The 9,615-nt window shown below is 41.7% G+C and overlaps 1 long non-coding RNA gene and 1 pseudogene across 1 annotated transcript; one reads left to right on the forward strand and one right to left on the reverse strand.

The window, feature by feature from the left end:
* Window positions 1-819, reverse strand: LOC133960689 (uncharacterized). Its single transcript, XR_009921938.1, has 2 exons — window positions 713-819; window positions 1-519 (listed from the first exon to the last, which is right to left on the reverse strand). It is a non-coding gene; the product is annotated as an uncharacterized LOC133960689 (long non-coding RNA).
* Window positions 820-6,013: 5,194 nt separating this feature from the next.
* Window positions 6,014-7,650, forward strand: LOC133960846 (tripartite motif-containing protein 29-like; annotated as a pseudogene).
* Window positions 7,651-9,615: the final 1,965 nt, after the last annotated feature.

The raw sequence follows: 9,615 nt of genomic DNA on the forward strand, positions 1-9,615 counted from the left end.
TTGAAAGTGCTAAATGAAAAGGTTTTATTATAACTTGAACAATTATATGTACAAAAAGCATGAGGTGTGGAGAGTAGTGGCATCAGTGGTGAATGTAGTGTATGGATGAGTGAGATGTGTGTGCTGCTGTTGAGTGTACAAGGAAGACGCCAAAAAGAACCAAGAACCAAGAACCTGTAGCGGCGTGGAGCCTAGGAGAGAGAGAGAGACAATGAGACCAGGCTGGCTTATATCACCTTGGGTAGAGGCCTAGCCAGGTGTGAGCACCTTGCCCTAACGACCCTCCCTTTCTGCCAACTCCTGCAGGAAGTAATCAGCTGCATGATGCTAGCAGAAAGGGAGGGGTCGTCACACCCCCCTCCATAAGAACGAGGTTCCACCTCGTGTTATACATCAAATAAGTGTCAATATGTTCCAATCTGTCATGGTTCATACGTTACCAATAACTGACAGTCAGTACTGCACTCCCCCCAGGCTGCATCCTCCAGCACATCCCTCCATCCTCACCAACCCAGCAGCCTTGGTACCAAAGGAGCATTTTAAGGGAATGAAGAGCCGAGAGATGAGCAGAGGAGAACATGGAAATGAGAGACAGCATGAATAAATAGACTAAGGGTCCACAGGTGCCCGAGACAGGGCATCTGCCATTACATTGTCAGTCCCCTTAATGTGTCGGATGTCTAGGTTATATGGCTGCAGGAACAGCGCCCACCTCATTAGCCTCTGATTAGGATTTTGCAGTGACTTCAAGAAGGTGAGGGGGTTATGGTCAGTGAAGACAGTCAGCGGAGATAACCCTGAGCCGACATAGACATCAAAATGCTGTGGATAACATAATTTCCCTGAGGAAATAATGGTAAATAAAAATAACACATTGAGATGAAATACAATTACACTAAACTAAACTAGAAATTGGAAGTAAAAATGAATAAAGTGTATAATAAAGTCCATTCTTAACTCTGCTACATTTGCACACAGAGCGGTGAAGTGAGATCCAATCACAAGTGGTCACAACTAAGTTTTTGTATGTCACAAAAATCCCGCCACCAGCCTCTGACGTAGACAGTTATTTATTCTACTGTGGACAAAGCAATGAGTTGCTGCAGCCCTGGAACCAGCTTTACCGTCAGAGAGCCAGATTTGGCCAGACTTTGGCTCCGAACCGGGCCTGGAACTGCCTTGGTGGAAAAGGGGTATTACTGGACTATGCTCACTGACCCAAAGCCAGAGAATTTTATGAACTGACAGGGCCTTTTGTATGCTGTGAGGGAGCGCTCTTACAGGTCCTTATCACTGTTATCGGATGGCCTGTGACATTGCTGTTGGCCTCTATCGACTATTGTTGTTATGTTGTAGACAGCTTCTAGCTGACGCGCTGAAGAAGATCCTCAGAGCACTGCTGGGCGAGGTGTCAGAATCATTATTGCTTTCTGACCTTGGCCAGCTCTCCATTATATCTTTAATGAAACCTGCACTTTCTCTACAGCTGCTTCTGAATGGTTAAAGGTGCCTCGCTGGATATCGCCTTTGATGTCAGGTCATCGCTGGCATTTGCTCCTTAACGCATTTCCTCCTCTGGTGACCAATCACCTTTGGGACCTGTTATCATAGGACAGTTGTTGGGTGCCTTCATTGATTTATCAAACCCTTTTTAGTCTGTCACTGGAGAAAAGTGACTTTAATAGTACAATTATCTAATTAACTAACCAAAAAGAAAACAATGTGGTGTTGAGTAAGAAACATGAACTCAGCAATATTGACACTCAGTAACAACTTAATATTTATGTTTGTATTTAATTTATCGACTTATTCATTGTGGACAATTCTATTTTCCACGTTTTCCCAATGTGCTGAGTATGGCAGCACATATGTGTTACATTGTGATTTTGTTGAATAAAGGCACATGGTTATCTATTTGTTTTTTGGGGTGAAACTGAAAAAACTACTGACAACTCTGCGTTGTAGCGACGAAATGAGGGTGACACAATTAGTTTATCAAATGAAAGACTCATTATCTTCTCCTCTTGAACATACAGCCTCCTTGTTCAAAGTTAAAAATGTGAGGTTTTTAAAAACTTGGCAGTTTGTAAGGGCATTGTTAATGTGATAATAAATTACCTTTAGTCAATTTAGCAATTTTTATATTGAATTTAATAGAATGAACAATTAAACCTAATTTCTGATATTTATATACTGTATATATGTGTGTGTGTGTGTGTCTGTGTGTGTTTGTGTATGTGTGTTGTCACTGTGCCTTGTGCTTGTGGAGACTGAAAGAAAAGAGAAGAGTGATTATCAAAAAGTGATAAAGGGAGTTTCTGAGCAGCACAGAAGTACCATCCCATAGTTTCTCTGCTCATAGGCCTGTCTGGAAAGTCCCATTGATCAGCCTCCAGTCTCTTGTACGGCGCTAACCGCTATCCCTCATCCCAAACTGTCACAAAGCCATCAAGATCAAATCCCGCTGCTACATGGCAGGCCTGAGAGTGCGTTTCCCTCTGATACCATACAACCCCTATAGACAGGAGAGCAATAGAAGGAGCCCAGTAGAAAACTAGAACTCCTGCCACATCTTTGGCAGCCATTACTGCCTTTTCTGTGACACAGTTTTTGATATGTCACCTTCTGATCTGATGCGGGTTTCTGCTGGTCTTGCCTCAAGGGGTCGGGGGTAGGCTGCGCTTGCAGAAAAGTCGGCGAGAAAACGAGCACTTTGCATTCAATTGCTCCCCGTTTGGTACTTCTTTCCCCGCCACATCTGAGGAAGAGAGCAGACAAACAGATATCCAGAGGAGCTCCCTCTCCTTTTTCATCCCCAGTGTCAAGTTAATTTACAGCAGAATCTTCCTGGATGCAGGATGCCATGTTAGTTATTGATTATTTTCCTCCCGCTCTCAGAGCCATCATCCTGAGCCTTGATGGAACAATGAGGGAGGGTTGGGCCCCAGAGGAGTGTTGTGTACAGCTCTGTACACGCCACTTTACACTTGTACTCACTGTCAGGAACATACAGCAGAATTCAATTTACACTGCTTTTAGACAAATGTAAACATACCGCAAGCAACACGCAAGTGCAAATCTCAGTAGTCTGCGAGTTATCACATGCCGGCAGACAGGATTGTGATTTGACTTCCACTTAAGGATGTCTACATTAGAAAGAAAAAAAAATATATATTATATGAAAAGTAAATTCTCAAAACAATAGCTGTGAAGAAAAATGTTATTGTTTTTTTTTTCACTGCTAGAACAAAGACAAAAGAAAACTGATTGCATTAAAACTAGCATTATTAGACTGTCAACACACTGATGCTAGCTACAGAAGCAATGCAGAACTTCATTTTAATTGTTACTAATTTAAAGATAATCAAATCCAAATGTGATCCCCAGAGAATTTACAGATTTTGAGAGTATCTGAGGAAGGATTGAAGCCAGATTTCGGGAGGAAAGTGAGGGGGAGTGACCCAGTGGAACACTGTCAGAATGTCAAAAAGCATCCCTGAGTCAACTAATCCCCTCGCCTATGAAGTACTCCCCCTGTGATTAACTGTCTAACGAACATGCACAAAGACGGCAGTGAAATAGGTCAGAATAATGCTTCTAAGGCAGTTTGATTAGACTTTTGTCCTCTGACAATGTGCAGATTAAAAATTCTCTGGTGAGAACCAAACATTTAACCAAAAGATTAGGGCAAATTAATCACTTTGCCTCCAATCATTAAGTAGTTTGATCTGCATGTTGTTGTCCATTAAGTTTGATATTTACCTGAAAACACTGAAGAATATATATGTTTCATAATGCAATCGAAATTCAAATGTTTTTCCTTTTATTTATTTGCCCATTTGTATAGCTGATTACTATTTGAGATTGTCAGTATTGTTAATTTTATACAGTATATATATATATAAATACAGCCCTTCAGAATCTGTGGTTTACATCAGTGTTTGTGAACAGTTGGCTCAATCGGTTTTATTCTGTGTCATCAAAAGAAAATCAAACAGAGGGATTGTTGCTTTTGATGTGAACAGATTAAACCATCAAAGATTTTAATTGTTTCTAAAACACTTTCAGATCTTTAGTATTCCCTTTGCCGAGACTGTCTTCCATCTGTCTCCCAAATGCTGTACCATGGAGGGGGATGTGGTGCACAAACATACACACACAGACACACACACACACACACACACACACACACACACACACACACACACACACACACACACACAAACACACACACATAACACAAGTGTTAGCCTCATTCATCAGTGGGTGAAACTTCAATCTCATTTGCTTTTTAACTCAGGTGATTAATTCCCTACTAATTAGTATGGTAAAGATGAAAGGATGAACTTTACATTACTAAACGTGCACTAAATAGCACAGGTTATAGATATATCTGAGGTTTCTATATGTAACTCAGAGATACCTTTGGTTATTTTGAAAATCCAGCCCTCTTTCAGGTTTCCTGGTAACATCCTGTAACTATCTCGGGGCTTTAGTGTTAGGGTTTCCAGGGATGGAACAATCTGTCTGAGGAAAAACAGCCGGCTGAGTCAGTAACGTCCTTTAAATTAAAACGTAAAACCTACTTTTATCAAACCACATTCCAAGATTTTGTTTTGATGTGTAAGTGTTGTGTGTGACTACTGTTTGCCAACCAAATTGCCTCTCGGGACAGTAAAGATGATCTTAACCTAACCTTAACCTTTTTTCTACTTTTTTAGTTTTTATCGAGTGAGTTATAATTGAGTTTTGTGAGTATATGAGATTTTCTTTTGTGAAGCATTTTGCACCTTTTTGTTTTGAGATGTGTTTTATAAATAAAGATAGGATTTATTATTATCAAATCAATCTGATTTGACTTTAATTGTTACTACTATATGTGGTGAATGAAGGATAACATACTCTGCCTCTCACTAAAAGCTCTTCTGAACACCAGGTACCAACAGGTTTCTGTGAAATGCAGTAAAGCCTGAAAAGTCAACTTCTTCCCTCTTAAACACAACCAGCTCCTCCCTGTCAGGATATAGAAATGGAACATGTGCAGCCTGCATCAGGTCCATTCCTGTGATCATGAAACAAACACGTCTTTCTCTACATTTGATTTCAGATATTACACTGTTGAAACTTCAGTCCACATGTAGCTGATGTATTATATATATAACGCAAGGCAGCTGTCACAGTTGCCAATGCTGCCTCCCTGTTTGAGGGTAACTACAGCTGTTTGTGACCTGAAACTTGGTTTTCCTCTGAAAAAATGTTTTAGGGGTTTAGTTAAACTTTGCCCTGTTAATTCTTAAATTTGTTTCTGTGGGTCTTTTAGAAGACGTGCCCGTGACACACTTCAGTGTCCTAACAGCGACACAGAACAAATAACACAATAATGTCTTTTTCAACTCCGAAGAAATCCAGTCTCCATGGAAAAAGAGGTTGACTAGTCAGCGCATAATGTAGATGTGGAAGAGAATCTAGAGAACAATTAATAAGCAATGTGTCCTCACATTGCTTATTAATTATGTTTTTTGATCTTCATAAAACAATTAAGTGATATTAGTATAGTGGTCAAAAGTTTGAGGTGACAGTTAAATGTCACAAAAACACTGAATACATTTATTCACTATATTTATTCAGCCTGGAGAGAAAACAAATAGATATGCAGAGTGTGCCTGTCCTAAGGTTACTAAAACTTTCTTCCTTTGAGGTATTTCCATGTACTCTAGTACATTTGAAGTCAATAAATTGCTACATGAGCAGTGGAATCTCTGTGCATCTTTGCTATCATCAAGGCAATCACCATCTAACCTAGAATTTAAGGCAAGGATAAAAATTTACATTTACATCTCCCTTGGTTTATCACAGTTTACCCAGGCACCCTATGAGAAGAGGTAAGACAATAATGTTGCTCTTTTCAATAGTGTGTTAAAACGTGTAAAAAGTAAACAAGAGCAGAAGGAGCAGAGATAGGTTTCTCTTGAGAGGAAGAAAAACTATTCTAAAGTCCCTGGCACCAGGTGAAATGGCAAAGCAAGAAAAACAACCAGACAGACCAAGATTCTGCTGTTCAATCTGTTTGGATCTACTGGAGGATGCATTGATTATTGGCTGTGGACATAGCTCCTGTATGAGCTCTATTAATCCCACTGGGACAATGAGGATGAGATGGGAATCTACAGCCGCCCTCAGTGTGGACAGACCTTCACACCAAAGCCTCTCCTGGTGAAAAGCTCCATGATAGCTAATTCACTGGAGGAGACTGGACTCCAAGCTGCTCCTGCTGATCAATGCCATGCTGGACCTGAAGATGTGGCCTGTGATGTCTGCACTGGGAGAAAACTGAAAGCTCTCAAGTCCTGTTTGGTTTGTTTGGCTTCGTATTGAGAAAATCACCTCCAGCTTAATTTTCCCCCACCTCCATTCCAGAAGCACAAGCTTGTGGAGCCCTCTGAGAAGCTCCAGTAGAACATCTGCTCTCGTCACAAAGAAGTGATAAAGATGTTCTTCCGCACTGATCAGCAGGGTATCTGTTATCTCTGCTCTGTGGATGAACATAAAGACCATGACACAGTGTCAGCTGCTGCAGAAAGGACTGAGAGGCAGAGAGAATTCAGTCTGAGGAGACAAACAATCCAGCAGGGACTCCAGGACAGAGAGAGAGATGTGAAGCTGCTTCAACAGGAGGTGGAGGCCATCAATGGCTCTGCTGATTAAGCAGTGAACGACAGTGAGAAGATCTTCACTGAGCTGATCCGTCTGCTGGAGAAAAGAAGCTCTGATGTGAATCAGCAGATCGGATCCCAGCAGGAAACTGAAGTGAGTCGAGTCAAAGAGCTTCAGGAAAGACTGGAGCAGGAGATCACTGAGCTGAAGGGGAAAGACGATGAAATGAAGTCTCTCTCACACAAAGGGGATCACAACCAGTTTCTACACAACTACCCCTCACTGACACTCAGTGAATCTACACACTCATCTAGCATCAGGGTATGTCCTCTGAGGTACTTTGAAGATGTGACAGCAGCTGCGTCACAGGTCAAAGGTCGACTACAGGACATTCCGACTGAGGCAAAGACAACGATTTTACAGATTGTGTCTCAAGTGGATTTTGTTTTACTGCCACAACAAGAGCCCAAGACCAGAGCTGACTTCTTAAAATATATACAGGAAATCACTCTGGATCCAAACACAGCACACAAACGACTGTTATTATCTGAGGGAAACAGAAAAGTCCTCTTTACTCATACAGATACCTTATTTGGCCTCAGGTCCTGAGTAGAGAGATTCTGGGTGGATGTTGTTGCTTCGAGGTGGAGAGGACAGCAGGAGTTGATGTAGCAGTTAAAAATATGAATATCGACAGAGCAGGGTGGTTAGATCAAATTGGATTTGGATACGATCATGAAACTTGGTCATTGTATCGTGAAGGCTTCGGTAATATGCAAGTTTACATCTAACTTCATTGATGCTGCTGGGTCTGAAGGTCGTACCTCTAGAATCAGAGCATACCTGGATCAAAGCACAGGTGTTGTGTCCTTCAGCGGCGTCACTGACACCATGACTCTGATCTACAGTTGCCAGACCACATTCACTCAGCCTCTCTTTGCTGGACTTGGCTTTGACAGGCTTGCAGGCAGAGCGGAGTTCTGTAAGCTCAAATAGACTTGAGTCATTTAAAGAGCAGTGATGTAGAAATAAGGTTCTCTGATGTTTTATAAACTGCATTTAGATTTGAATAAAGATCTGAGAGAAAAAGGAGGTTCCTAATAAAATGATCAGTTTGTGATTCTAAACACTGGTTTTCAACTGTACTCAGAGACAAGACTCCACTTTCTGCCATTTAAACATCTTTAAATACGCCGTCAGTTCTTTGCAGTGGAGATTGAACAGAGACGTGTTGCTGCGGATTAATCGACGAATCTGTCTCACAAAACCTTGAACATTATGGAGATTCAAACTAAAGCTAAAAAACACAAAATGGCTTTAGTGAGGTCACAGCGACAAACTGACACATGATGAGTGAAGTGTTGAAACGTGACACAGTAACAGAGGAAAACTTCACTCTGGGCATCTCATGGTTCTCTCAGGAGGATTCTACTGATTGCACACATCAACAACAGACTCTTCAGTGATAAACAATATTTCCACTGAATTATATGAAATTCTCCTGAATGACGGTTTGTCGTTTATTCTTTGAATGAGGTGATAACGGAAGAGGCAGGGATACATGGTGAAAGGCCGCAGTCACGTCCTTCTACTGTGTGATACCAACAGAGAAATGATACGACAAAAATAAAGCTGAACAGACAAAATATAGTTTCCCTCTCCCTACTCATTACACAACAAGAAATGCATTAGAATCCAATAAGCAGCCTCACTTTTTAACATTAGATTCAGAAATGAGCTTTATACATCCAGCTCCACTGTTACTAAGGGTGGCATATACAGAGTCACAAAAAAACGCAGATGAGGATAGGAACTTGCCAGGAAGCCTGAATAGAGGCTGGATCTTCAAAATAAAGAACCTCAACTGGAAAAGGACCATATCAGGAAAAGTAAAAAAGGCTGGATTCTCTAAATAAAAGCCTCCGATGTTTATGAAAACCTCACCAGGAAGCCTGAAAGAAGCTGGATTTTCTAAATAAGAGACGCACAGATTCCTCTGTTCGCCTATCCCTCTCTCTTGCACAAAGCGCACTTTCCAATTTCTCAGGAGGAATTTTCTGGTTGTAAGTCCCCTACAAATAAAATTAATACCCAACAATTTTTATCATTTCATCTCAATAATTAAAAAAAAAAACATCCTATTGAACTGTTAATGGAAAATATGTCCCTATGACTGTGGTACCTGCTGCAAGCCTTTCACCTAAATAATAACCAAAATGGGGCAATTAGGTACTGTCAAAGTTGCTGGAGTTCCAGAAGTGCCAAAACTCTGCGCAGGCACTAATCTCAGCTTCACAGCGGGTCTCGGCCCCAGCTTCAACCTCTGTCTTTTATCTTCCCTTTGTTGGCGTGACTGTGTCGAGGCAGAGGTTCACCGAGTCTCCTCCCTTCTCTGGTGTGGCTCCGAAAAGAAGATTGCCTTCTAGTAACAAGCCTCTGCCCCGCATCATGGCTACCATCACTAGTGTACCTCACCCCAACTCTCCCCCCGTTTCTCCTTCTCTTTCTCCTGTCTCCCTTGTTCCCCAGCTCCGTGCTTAGCAAACATCAAAGGGACCTATCATACCCCAATGGTTTAAATCTTTTAACAGGGAATAACAGCCGGAGTACATCCAGACCCCTTGCGTCCCACAGTCATGTCACCATGTGTTCCCGCAATGATAGCCAGGGGAGAGGCTCTGGCTTGGTGGAGATCTTTTCTGGTGGTGCATGTTGTCTCTGCAGGACCGTGAGGGGGGCCAAGGCACTGTGATCAGGGGCCAGGCTAAATTCTGTTTGAAATGTGAATGGGCTAATTTTCATCAGCCTCCCTCATGCTAGGGGAGGTCCCAGGTGCCACAGCATGCCAAGGGTCATCATTAGAAGACAGCTGCCTTCAAAAAAACAAAATAGATACCATATATATATATATATAAAACGATATACAGCAGGCACGCCAAAGTATCTTGTGGCAATGCCTCT

The sequence above is a fragment of the Platichthys flesus genome, chromosome 9 (genome assembly GCF_949316205.1).
Source record: "Platichthys flesus chromosome 9, fPlaFle2.1, whole genome shotgun sequence".
Classification (NCBI taxonomy): domain Eukaryota; kingdom Metazoa; phylum Chordata; class Actinopteri; order Pleuronectiformes; family Pleuronectidae; genus Platichthys; species Platichthys flesus.